Source organism: Mercenaria mercenaria, unplaced genomic scaffold, assembly GCF_021730395.1.
Source record: "Mercenaria mercenaria strain notata unplaced genomic scaffold, MADL_Memer_1 contig_4616, whole genome shotgun sequence".
Classification (NCBI taxonomy): Eukaryota; Metazoa; Mollusca; class Bivalvia; order Venerida; family Veneridae; genus Mercenaria; species Mercenaria mercenaria.
The window spans coordinates 1-14,316 of record NW_026462860.1 but is presented as its reverse complement, the minus strand read 5'-3'; the positions used below and the strand labels follow the sequence as shown (position 1 = coordinate 14,316).

The following is a 14,316-nucleotide window of genomic DNA, read 5'->3' as shown; positions in this document are numbered from 1 at the left end:
TTCATGAAGATAAGGTCATAAATATGGCCTCTTGGAGTGTTAACAAGCTTTTCTTTTGATTTGAGCACGTGACCTAGTTTTTGACCATACATGGCCAGTGTCACACTTGGTCTAGGAATCATCAAGATAAACATTCTTACCAAATTTCATGAAGATAGGGTCATAAAAGTGGCCTCGAGAGACAAGCTTTCGATTTGACTGGATGGCCTAGTTTTTGACCCCATATGATCCAGTTTTAAATTTGGTTCACGAATGAAGATAACCATTCTGACCAAGTGTCATGGAGATAGGATGAGGCCTTTAGCTTTTGATCTGGTCAGTTTTCGAAAGGAACCGAGATATTATGCACATACAAACTGTGTGCAAGTTTGATTAAAGTTTATTGCAAAGTGTGGTCCCTATCGGGTTCACAAGCCAAAATACCATATATTTGGCCTTTTAAGGGGCAATAACCCTTGAACCCATGATGGGATCTGACCAAATTTCGAAAGTAATCGAGATATTATGCCAATACATGTTGTGTGCAAATTAGATTAAAATTGATTGCAAAGTGCGGTCTCTATCGTGTTCACAAGTAATTGTGGACAGACGACGAACGAAGGATGATCACAAAAGCTCATCCACAGATGAGCTAAAAACAAAATGCCTCTTTGCTGAGCTTACGATTGATTAGCAATGGATGGAACTAGCTATGGCTACACAGTGCTGTGTACATGCTAACAAATTAAAACGATAAAAAAAAAATCAATGTAATGAATTATATACATCTTAAAATTTTGTTCACATTCATTCTGTTCATTTGTTTTCGAAAAGGCCACGAAGAAGAAGCCTTTTTTTTTTTAAATAAAACAGGAAGAGTAAAACAATTAATCCTATATACTTAATTAACAGGTGATTTACACTTTAAAAGTAATCACATAAAATATACAAAATATGCAGGCTTTTACCAATCTTGTTAGGTCATTCGGATACTCTCTGATAATAGACATAGCAACACATTTGAAATTGCAAAGTTTTTTAACTTTCTTATAATTATATATCATGGAACATTATTGGTCTAAATATTTAATAATAACAGAACAGAACAGAATAGAATTTTATTAAAGACCTGTACATGGTAGATCGACATGCATAATAAACAACATCTGGTCCAATCTGAAAATGGTTGCATGACCAGACGGGATACGTTTATTTGAAGAGCAAACGAGTAGCCGGAATACAAACACAATCAATGAAAATGCAAATCATCATACATGAAATACGTACTTTTTCTGTTCGCTAATTTGAAAAATATATATTTGGCCATGCTTAGGTAGTACCATACATCATGCGTAAAACGTCAATGATTACTATAATTTCAATTAATTTTCAGACAGGACAAAAAGCCTCAAACTGCCCTAAGACAGAGCCAAAACTGAAAAATATAAAAATGCGCGATTCGACTCGCCCAGAAAAAACCAGAGATAAATTTTTTTATAAAAAACTCTGGAAACCTGTGTCCGTTTGTCAATGTCGTATCGCTATAATGTTGGACCACATTATTCATGAACAGAATGACCTATGGTACTATTTCAAAAATCAAAATATCGGATGTGTATTACAAACAAATCAAAAAATATTTATAAACAAATGAACATGTGTCATACCAAAACGTCATCGCGTTTTTTTTTTGTTAGCTTGTATGTTATGAAAGAGCCGACTTTAGAGACTTTAATTATTTTTTGCTATGGTCACACTTTAAACATAACAACACAATAAAAATACGTGAAAAACATGCACACAAACAACACCAACTTAACGACAGAAACGCACGTGCATTGTTTTCCCGGCCAAATGTAATACAGAGTGCATTAGCAATGAAGTCATTTAAGTGCTCAGAGTTCAGGATCAGAAAGAAGATATTCAAACTCAAATTTAATGAAAAGAAATGTAAAAGTATAATTAACTCTGTTATTTCAAAGTTTGTTTTTGCCCGTTATGCGTCTTCAATGTTGACTTTTTCATTTATATCAGAACCGTATTTGACTAATTCAGAGACAATTCTGAAGTTTACAGGAAACGAAGTTTAGAAAAATGAAAACTTCAGTAAATACTTATAATATCAGTGCTGTTATAATAAACATCTGTACCACGAAGCTAAAAACAGATTTCCATAAACCACTCAACTATGCATATGCACTAGAAGGAAACTTTGCTAAACCTAAATCTTGTTAATCAGAGATGACATATACATGTATATGAAGTCCCCATTTTTAATGAATTCAGGAAATTTAAGACAATAACTTTTCCGTTATGGTTATTGGCTATAATACATCGTCTGGAAATAGCAAGAAAGGAGGTTAGAAATGATAATAAACCGGTTAAGCTGACCGTCAGGACCATCTGACCTGGTCCTGCTGCTGATCTTATCATTTATCTCAAATAAAAAGATTCATTTTCTACTGTAAAATGGCAATTTAGACGTCGAGCCAGTATTCAGACTAATGAACAACAGATAGAAATAAACTATCAAGTCTCTGTATTGTATACCAGGCGTCAAAAATTGGCAAACACGATTTCCCTATGAAATAAGTTTAACAAATATGATCTAATGGTTAGGTTTGTTCAGTTTAAATATCTTTTTTAGGTGAATTCACTTTACTTACGGACCCTCTATGTCACCATGTTACGGACAATGAGATGAGATTTACGGGACATGAAACATTAGTGTATTACATGTAATGTATTCTATTGTTTCTCTGACTGGCTGAAAACGGTTCGAAAAGTAATGAATACATATCATATCAACTTATCTTGGATTATAAATAGTACGAAAATAAAAATAGATCGAAGTAGGTGCTTGAAAAATCAATATCAACCTGATTTGGTCTAAATTTATTCCTTATTTCTTTATTAAAGATACAATTGTAATAACAAGACTGACTATACATTTATTCATGTAATAAACCAGTTACTGACTTTTTCATAGGTTGATATCAGGATTTATCAACCCGGAAAGAGTTTTCTTGCACACCGGACTGGCGTTTCTGGTGATTTTACCCATGCCGGCAAAACCCATCTGGCACCCCCCATGCCAGATGACTCTCGTGCTGTTACTGACAACTAGTGGTTCATGCACTGATAATATATTGTTTATGTAAAATACGAAAAAAGCAGGTACCTTTGAACATAGTTTTTCTCCGTTCCTTATAGTATATTTCTCGATTCAAAATACATTAGTTTACCATAAGAACATAACGTTACGCTACAAATGATAAAACTAAAGTGGAACTTTGTTATTGTGCGTAACGCAAAACATCATGACGTCACTTCTGCTTACCGACGTTAATTTCCCGCGCTTTGTGTTCATTCTCTACTATAAGAAATGTGCTACGTAAGTATTTCTACCTGTTACTTATAAAATAGGTATTCAAGAAAAATAATTTGCCAGAATAAAATGCTAACTTGTAAACGATATGCTAGAAAAAATATCAGTCATGTGTTTACGAATCGGATAGAAATATCGGTCCCTCGGCCACCTACGCATGGGCGGTAATTCGGCAAGCCTCATTACCGCCCAATGCGCAGGTGCCCTCGTGACGGATATTTCTATCCGATTCGTAAACACATGACAGATATTATTAATATTTAACTCTTTTCGAGTTGATAAATCCGGATATCAACCTATGAAAAAGTCGATAATTGTATAATGTTGACTTTATACAGGTAGCAGTGTTATAACGGCATTCAATTGCGTTGAGTTAGGTTATGTATGTTGCACGTTACGTATGTAATCCCGTAAAACAACGTTTTTGATCGAGAAAATTCATATTCTATAAGGATTGCAACTTTCATTCGAGCATAAAAATGCAATGCTTTCCCTGTCAATTTTCGAGGGAGTTTGAACAGGAGATAGAACGTGTGTTAACAGAGAGATTCTTGCGCGCACGTGCTGTTTAAACACCATTTTTATATATGCGTGCCCCGTCACAAAGCGTGAACATAATACGGCCTCAAAACGGATAACTCAAAAGAAAATGACGTCAGGATGAAAAAATACGGCCCAAAAACGGATAACTCAATAGAAAATGACGTCGACATGAAAAAACAACTCCAGCGCATTTCATGAAAATATAATGACGTTTAGAGATAATGTTATCATTTTTCCGATTTTTTTTGCAAGAACAGTGTAAGCGCATCTGTTATAACATCTTCAGAATCCTTCAGGATATTTAAGTACCCTCGCTGAACGGGCTCGGTAACCAAATCTCCCTTTAGGATTCTGCAGATGTTATAACACGAAGAAACAAATGTTATAACACAAAAAACCATGCGTTATACGTACACTATGATTGTTTTGTTGTTGTTGTTTTGCTGGGTTTAACGTCGAACCGACAAAATACAGGTCATATGGCTACTTTCCAGCTTTGATTGTGAAGGAAGAGCCCAGCTACTTTTCAACGAATGATTTCATTACGGATGGGCACGTGGTAGAACCACCGTCCTTACGTAAGTCAGCTGGATGGCTTCCTCACTTGAAGAATTCAACGGCCCGAATAAGGCTCGAACCTACATCGATGAGGGCAAATAATTTGAAGTCAAACACGGAGGCCCTCCTACAATATAATTGACTTGTAATAAGTTAAAAATATGCACTAATCTACTATATAAATTGTTTATTAGACGTCCTTTACAGCACGTCAGTCAAACCCGATGGTGTGTGGGCGAAGGTAAAACTACACTAAACGCCAGTCCGACGTACTTGATATTATACTATTTGTATAAGGTTCTTTCCATATCTATTCATATTCTGATTTGCAGTTGTTGACAGGGTCCTTTCATCAAATGTATATACAAATGCAGGACACATTCGTTGACCACTTTCGTTACAGATCGCATTTGTAACAGATTTCCTACGCACGCGATCGCATTCGTAACAGGTAAAATGTGTTACGAATGTGTTTGTTCATCATGGGGGTTGACATGAGAAGCACAAATGTATCATGTTTAGTTTTAATACTGCAAAAGTTTAATCCGCTGATTGTCATCGCAACATTAACAAATAATTGCCATAAGCACCATCACAAGTTAGCGTCGTCGTCATCGACGTCCCAAAATCAATTGAGCCGCATCATGAGAAAATGGGCCTTCGGGAATCTTTGAGGCTTTGCGACCAGTGTCGGCCCAGATCAGCCTTCGCTTCCGCGCAGTTTGATCAGGGCCCAAACCGTTCGCTGTTATTTTAAAGACGACTTATTCTACCTGATTATGAAATTTTCTGACCCTAATTCAGATGCATAAATGCACAGGTCAGCCTTAATATACACTTTCCGGAAATTCACGAAAATGTCCGAAAGCCAATTTTCCCATGATGTGACTACCAAGAACAAGAACCTATATATAACTGCACGAACGCACAAACTCCACATTTCACGGATATAGCTACAAATGTATGTCGCCACCGGGTTCGAACCAGTAACCTGAACATGTGGGTCTACATTTCAGCTAGTCGAGGTACAGTAGAAGTGGCTGATGTTGTAGTCATATTATAGTGGTTGTGGCAGTGGGTGCAGAAATGATAATTAAAATTTATAACTTGCCCAATAAAGTTCAATGGGACATATTTCATTTGATGCACCCGTTGTTGTCAGTATAAGTATTTTGATGTTTAAAGTAATGCGAATTGACAAAGATAAACAAAACGAAAACGAACATATCGGACGCCGACGACATCCGGACCAGATTAGTAGCCATAAGCAGTCTTCGAATAGTCAAGCTAGCCACTATTTAAAAAAAAAGAATATGTACATAAATGTATTTATACCCGGTGTTCTATGGAAACAAGCTTTTATAAGACCCTATGTTAGTTGAGACTGTCTTGATCTTGATTTAGCATTTTATTTGTTGTTGAAGCGATACAACAAGCATTTTGCCGATTACAGAAATTGAACAGGGATTGCGTGTGGTGTGCATCTTCCCCTTTAATCAGACATATTCATATATTCATGAATTTAGTAAAAATGAAATCTTACAAACCAAAACCGATATAGGAAATTTATAAGTGACATGTACATGTAGTACAATGCTATTTTGAACAGACCTGTCGTGATAACGGTATTTTTGCCAAGTTTAATAGCCAGATATCAAACTAGTACCAAGATATTTACCTGACCGGAAATATCCCTCTAATCAACAAGAGGGTCGTCATGGCCCACTATCGCTCAGATGACTAATATTACACTATATCAATGATATCTCGGTTCCTTTCGAAAACCAGCCATAACAATTATTCGTCTTGAAGTTATGGGCCCTGAGTTGGCAATAATTACTGATTTTGGCCTTTTGAACGCGATAGAGACATTACTTTTTGTTTATTTTGACTATACTTGCACACAACTTATATATCTATAAGATCCCGGTTCCTTTGAAAAAAAAAAACGTATTGCACCATTTCACTTGGAGTTACGGCCCCTGAACTGGTAACACATGCTGATTTTATCCTTGTCAACACAATGGAGACTACATTTATTATTTGATTTTTATTAAACTAATATAGGATCTCACTTCTTTTTAAAACAGCCATATCTCGCCATTTGTCTTGGAGTTACAGCTGAAATGGCAAAATTAGCTTATGTTAGTCATGTGAACACCCATCATATCTCTCATTTAAATTTGACAAAACTTGTATGGAAGTTATATATCTAAACATCTTTGTTCCTTACAAAAAAACTATAACAACAGCTTTATAGCATCATTTGTCCTTGAGTTATGGCCTCTAAAATGACAAATTTTGCTGATTTTAACATAATATGATGTGAGAAGTTTACGTGACGAGAAACCCCTATTTCAGCGTTGCGTAGATGCCAAAAACCGACCTCAGCTTCAATGATAATTTTAATGAAATTTGCTATTGAAATTAAGGAGATTCGGCGCATTTCCATAACTCTAAATCTCCACTTCCCCATCTACCAGGGGCTTATCAAATGGGCAAACAGCTTTTAATATCTCATAAATCTCCATGGCTTGCTGTGCTGACCGACATCACCTCAATAAATGCCTGTTTGACCTTATTTTGATTACATGTTTTATGCGTTTTTACTAATCATAGCGGAAACAGGATCCAGAACTTTATAGAATTCTTATATAGGAAATGTTTTTTTTTCCCTATTTTTAATATTATTTCCAGAATGCTATAAAATAAATTTGTTATTTCTAACAGGTGAGTAATTATATATATTTTTTGTTTTTATCAATTAAATTCTTATAACAAAATGTATCGTGCTAAACAACTGGCAGTACAGTTATATTCGAGAAAGTATATTTTTTTAATTATTTCACAATAAAACTAAGAAAATTAGTTTAAATCTCTACCTGTTTCACCAGAGGGTTTTATAGTCTTACTTTTAATACGAATCGGTACTTCTGTTGTTACAGGAGGCGATACATAACGGTAAATTCAATTTATTCCCTGATTGTTATTATGTGACTAAAACTTGCGTTATGTGGCTTAATGTCCGTCTAATTGTTTCAATAAGTGTACAAAAAATAGATAATGCATTGGCTTGAACTTGTTTGATGAATCTTTCTATATTTTATATATATATAAAAAAAAAACAACATCAGGTGAAAATGCATGCCATTTTGATTTTTACCCAGATATGAGAATGTAAGAAACTATATATCCCGAAATGACTTAAAAAGTATATGGTAAGGTTAGTACAACTTGGTATACTGATAGAAGGCACGTAATTTAATTTTTGCAATTTGTGTGCTTTGTCGTGAGAAAACTTTAATAAAACAGCTCTGGTAATAAAGTGTAAAGCATTTTAGGGAGATCAATGAAGGAACCTTTGTTTACAGATTGGTACACACGTAAGGTATTTTAAAATTTTCTGTGCAAAAATTATGAAATTTTGATAAAGGGTCATACGACAAAGTATTTTGGTTTTATATACATAGGGGATATTTAGAAGATAGTGACTATAAACCCTTACATGCCTGGAGTTTTTTTTTATCAAAACTATGCGAAGGGTTAGGAAAACAGCTGCCTTTCATATTTAGACATGTAAGATCATTTTCCTTGCCTATCACGTTCAAAATAGATCGTGGTGACAAGTAAATTTCGGTATTTCCTTACACTATTTTTATAGTTTATGACGTCATAATAGTGCCAGTACTGTTTGACGTCACCAAAGTGCACGCTGTTTTAGACGTTTTTTAAAATCCCTATGGAAAGACAGGAATATTCATCCCTGGCGCATGCTCATCAAATCTATACTTTCCCCTTTAGGTAGGCAAGGAGCTCCACCTTTCGAAGAAAAGAATAAGAAAAAAAGCTTCCGTGCGTCAAAATCGCGTCATTAATGTTTTGGTTAAAGTTTTGCGTGAAAGTTCATATCTCCGATACTGCTGCATGTATTTAGTGGAAAGTTCACACATGTCTTCTATGTCATTATGTGAGGTCACTGGCCAAGTCCCATAACTGTTACCTGTATAGTAGCAGATTTATGTTCCTTTTTATACTTTGAAAATAAATTCAGTTAAAGTTTTGCGTGTGAGTACATATCTCTGTAACTAATAACGATATTTAATTGAAACTTCACACATGTTTTCAATGCCATTAGATTTATGTAAGGCCACTGACTATGTTTTATAACTCTGACCTACATTTTAGCAGAATTTTGCCCTTTTTTGTACTTAGAAAATTCTGGTGAAAGTTTTGATTGCAAGTACATATCTCTGTAACTACAAGAGATACTTATAGTATCGCGATATTTACATACTGATGAGAGTATGTTCCAATATCCACCAATTTTTGACAAAATTATTTCTAATGCAGCTTTCAAAAGAAAATACTGGAAAAGCAAATAGTATCATATCCTCGCTTTTAACTTAATGCCTAATCAAATATATTGGTATTGAACGCATACAATGAACGTAGTCTAATGCTGTAGATTCTAATTTATCTATAAATCTTTCTTCTCCACTTCCTTACAACATGCTTTTTGGTTGATCACTACTACAAAATAAACGGTAAATGATCCTACCGATCCTTCTACAGACTGAGATTTATGCTTAGTAAATCTAATTAAATAATGTGTACTTCCGGCGCGTGCACAGAGCGTCTGACTATGGACTTTTTTTGGAAGAATACGCCTTTTCTTTGTGCCGAATAAGTGTCCGCATAACTTGTCTGAACCGCAATGTCTTGCTCATTATTACAAATATGGGCAGTGTTGTTTTTTATTCCAAAATCTTCCTTTAAATTGATAGAGAACCAATTCTGGGCGAAACTACGAAAATCGAGATCGATTCCTCTACGGTAACATGCGATATACCGAATGAGACATTTACTATCGACTTGTACCACGGTCCTTGCCATCTAGTCTGGCTACCAACTAGATAATCTTTTTTTTTTTTAGAAAAAAATCTGTAAATAATTCTGACTTCATCAGTCCTGGCTCTGATTATCTAATTATTAATGTTTTGAGAAGAAAAGGGACATAATTATACAGAATTTGAATAGTCTCAAGAGTTCTCTCCTATGAACAAAACATTAGATCTGAACACAGACTACTTGCCATCATCAGATAGTTCTTTTCAAATGTTACGGGGTGAGTTGAAGTCCGATCGATTCCCGATTGAGGCAGTGCTTTGTTTTCATATTATCGTGACATGGTTGTTTTCTTTTTTTAAAGGTCCAGTAACACTAATTGATAACTTACTAAAGATTATTTTTTTTTGTCGATACATTTTAGTTTAATAAAACTACTTTACTCTAAAACATGTTACAATATTTTTGTGACATTTTAGTTGTTTCTACACGAAAAAAACAGTTAATAGAAGACATTTCTCTCTTTTTTTTTTGCAATATCATTGAACAAAAATACTGTGTTATATTTCTGTTGTATAATTTCAACTTAAAAAAGCAACACTACAATTATTTTCTCGGCCAATTTCGTCGGAAAGATTAAATTTCTTGTTAAAATAAATGCTACTTGTGATCATTACATCCAAAGTGCTACTGGACCTTTAAACTATCTATTACTATAACTCCAAAATTGACTGCTAGCTGTGTTGATTCACATGCTATACTTAAATTTTTCAAGTGTGTTAAATTTCCTTAGCATTTCATTCGAAATACATTTTAAGTAATACATCAGTTGTATCTTTTTTCCTGGAGCAATCTGTAATTCTCGTGCAATGAAACTGACCTGATGTTCATCTCATTGTCAAAAGCTGACCATGGAGAAGGGTGTTGGTAATTTGATAGGGCTATTTAAGCCAATCTACAGATGCTATCTGTAACTCCCTGGAATTCCATGTTGTTATAACTTCGCGCTCTGATCAGTTCTGTGAGAAATTGAAAGCTTCAGACATTTTAGTACGAGTAGTAGCCTGGCTCCCTGGCTGCATGGTTATTTTTTATATAAATACTGCAGGCAAAATAAGAAAATCTTAAGCCTCTAAAATAGCGCAATTTTATCTGATGGCTGAACCATACCTATGTTTGGAGTCAGGGGCAATAAAAATGTCAATGTAGAAACAACCTGCTGGAGTCACTTCAACATATTTATGTAAATAAGAACAAACATAGGGACGGGAGCCAGTCTATAGGAGTAGCTACATTTTAGCCGTCCTGGGATAAAGTGAGCTCTAACCGGTCATAAATCATGTCAATTAAAGAGTATTTATGTACACAAACCTGGAAAAGACGGCAAGGTTGACTATAGCGTTGCTTCTTTGGTCAATATCGTGAAATTTACAGCCTGCTTCCGGCGATGATTTAGGATCAAAGTTACACACTTATATACTAGATTAATGGAAATAAGTAACGCGCACTCAAACTTCAACGTAATAGTGTGAAAATGAAATAATTTGGATACAAGGTGAGGCATAAAAATGTTAAAAATTCATGTAATTTTTCTAAAATATTTTGAGTTTGAAATGCTATTGTATTACACTAAAATTCGTTTTATTTTGTGTCGTGCAACTGTGAATTAACGTCATTCAAATCTGGTTAGTATAAAAGCAAATCAACTTAATTTTTGTTGAACAGGTATTAGGACATATTTATTTATTCAGTATTCTAGAATTTCCCAGTAATGTAAGTCCATTGTACCACTTATAATTAATACATGTATTTTGTAGAGAAGTTGACGATACTGTATATTATGTTGTCTAGGTTTTCAAAATCAGAAACGAAGCAAGAAGAACTTTTCTGAGGCTTAAGTGTTGGAGTTCAGTTGTGATTGTCATGCCCTAGGATATGCTAATGGATTGATGGAGAAGTATATTGATTCTGTTTCATTGCATTTTTTTAGAAATGTTTACAAATATTTCATTTTCTACAGATTTTTATGACATGTGTTTGACGAGTAAATTTAGTAGTTCTGAAACTTATTAATTCCCACTGCTTACATTTTTTTTATTTCTGGTTTTGAACAATATTATACCTGAAGCGATTACTTTACTAAATACACAAATTATTAATACTTATCACAAAAAGACCTCATTGCGTTTCCCACACATTTTTACTTGAGTCTGAAAATTATTTAATATTACATGGTCATTTATTTTTTCTGGGAAATATGTATTTTTTAAATTTGTTATTTGCAGTCTGCAATGTATATTTGTTTGATTTTTTTATTATTTTGCCGTTTCAACAGTATTTCATATAAGTAGAACTTCACATACATGTATAAGTTTAATTTCATTTTTAAACTTTCCTAGTCAAGTTTCTATTTGAAAAAAAAAATTTTAAAAATGAAAAATTACAGAAAAGACTATTGAATTCTTTTACCCGGCCCGCCACTTAGTACACATTTAATTGATTATTCCGCATGGCTGCATTTGTTCAAATAGGAAATTTTGCGCCAATGTCTGTTTTCCGTTTATTTTTTAATAGGTTGCGCGTTTTGTTTTTCAGGAACGTCTGGATTCAGATACAGAAAGTTTCATGGCAGACATGTACTCATTTAAAGCAAGTGAAAACCTTGAAAGTACGTAAAATATGTTATATATCTTTATATATCTTTATTTATTTATTTTTTTTAAATAGTTTGGACAAAAGGTTATATAATTTCATAATACTTTTTACCTTGGTGTATAAACAGATTTTCAATAAATGTACATAAATTCTAGATACAATCAATTATGTCTTAAAGACAACATCTGAACACTAACAGGCTCTATAAAAACCTTCTTTTTTTTTTCTTTTTTTTTTTTTTTTTTTTTTGCTTTTCTGACAAAATGTATTTTACCCGTCAATAAAGACCACTTAAACAGGTTAGACTGTATTTTCAAATTCTCAAGAGTGAAATTTACATTTCTTTGTAGAGTATTAAATTAGTAGAAGTGCACCATAGGACATAAGACCTTTTTTTGATAATTCAGCACAATATAGCACAACTGACATACTTAATATTTGTTTAGCAATGCACGTAAATTTAACGAAAACGTCAGTATTTAAAATATCGGTATGTTTAAATATGCACTCCTCAGAAGTGTATGCTGATTCATACGTGTGTATTTTTATATTGTTTTTAGAGTACGAACAACTAAACCAAGAATTAGGATACACATCATGGGATATTGACGTCAGTGGAAACAAAATGTTTGTACTAGTTGATCGCAGGAATATTAATGACAAAGTTAAAAGGTATGGATATAACGATAGATGATTCTGTTACATTATTACAACTTGTTACTACATATGTTTTTCAATATCATGAAACCCTAATTCATAATGATATTGTATGAATATTTGATTAGATTTGTCTAGATACGAGAGGAAAATGAAAGCAGTTTAAAAGGATAAAACAAGTTTAAAATAAGTAGAGGTTAATTTATGTTAGAAAAAAAAAAAAAAAAGAATGTCTAGAATGTTGAATTAAAATCTAACAGCTCACTCGCAATGAACTTATTGCAACTTTTAAGCGAATTCAAATGCCATATACTTTTAATATAATTTTCTTTTAAATAAGATATTTCTTATCTTAATTCACCTGGAAATAAGTAGTTAATTTGTTTTTCAATGTAATTTCGATAACAGGATTAGGTACGCTTATTGGGAATGGACATTATGTTTGGTGCATTCCTTGTTGTAATACCTGGTTTTAATTATGGAGAGCTTATAAAGGCAGAAAAAAATAGGGGTGATCAAAATTATAAACATTAATGTAACATTAATTAGTGAAATGTAATATGGAAGTAATATGGTTACTGCTTCCGCTAACCACCCCCTGTCCGTCTTATGACTTGATCTAAATGTTTTGCTGTTAGCTGGCTCTTTCAGTAGGTAGAGCGCAGATTCAGGATAAGCAGGGTAGTCCGTTCGATCCCAAGGTGAGAGGGGTATATGTTCATCGGAGTAATTTGATAAAAGACAGTAGGGTTGGTAAAATGTGAAATCTATCTCCTGCAGCTCTATATAGATCGGAAACTATATATTTTAGTTGTTAATAGTAACCTTAGAACAAATGTTACATAAATGTATTTACAGACATTCAGTGATAGGGATGAAGTGGAGGCCTTATCGATAAACAAAGAGTCCCCAGTTCAGGAAATGGTACAGCACTGAGAGTATTTTGAAAGTTAAGAAAGGTTGGTAATTGTTATTGCATTAATTCATTTCTTATTGCTTGAATCTGTGAAATATCCGCATTTTAGCTCACCTGTCACGAACTGACAAGGTGAGCTTTTGTGGTCGGCTGGCGTCCGGCGTCCGTCAGTCCGTCCGTTCGTGCGTAAACTTTGCTTGTGACCACTCTAGAGGTTACATTTTTCAATGGATCTTCATGAAAGTTGTTCAAAATGTTCATCTTGGTGATATCTAGGAGTAGTGTGTTTGTGAGAGATCCGCCACGACGGGAGTGGGAGCGGGGAGCAGGAGCAGGAGCGGAGCAGATTGCGTAATCAATTAATTAATTAATTAATTAGTTAATTAGATGCTTGGGGGAGATTGCATCATGCGGGTGTTGATTGCGCGATTTAATCTCATTTGCTGAGGGCAGAAAAAGTGTATTGAAAGGGATCAGGTGTTTTTGGCCACTGCTTATCTTGATCAATTAATTAATTATATATAATTAATAACGATTTTGTTATAAGGAGAAGTGCACAGTTCAGTTAAATCATATTTTCATTTACTAGCTGACTTTTTGAGTGATGGATTCGGCAGAGAACGGGTATTTAACACACTCGGCAGAGGCGGGCAGATTAACAGCCAGGGGGTCACCTAATGAAAGCACGAATAATAAAGATGACAATGAATCGAACGAAGAGCACGTGACAGCAACGGTTTTCTCTGACTGCCTGTTTTGTGGGAAAAGTATCCCC

General features: G+C 34.1%; 1 long non-coding RNA gene across 1 annotated transcript; it reads left to right on the top strand.

Annotated features, from left to right (window-relative positions):
- Positions 1–10,428: 10,428 nt before the first annotated feature.
- LOC128553999 (uncharacterized) lies at positions 10,429–13,538 on the top strand. Its single transcript, XR_008369498.1, has 3 exons — positions 10,429–11,981; positions 12,529–12,640; positions 13,484–13,538. It is a non-coding gene; the product is annotated as an uncharacterized LOC128553999 (long non-coding RNA).
- The last annotated feature ends 778 nt before the right edge of the window (positions 13,539–14,316 follow it).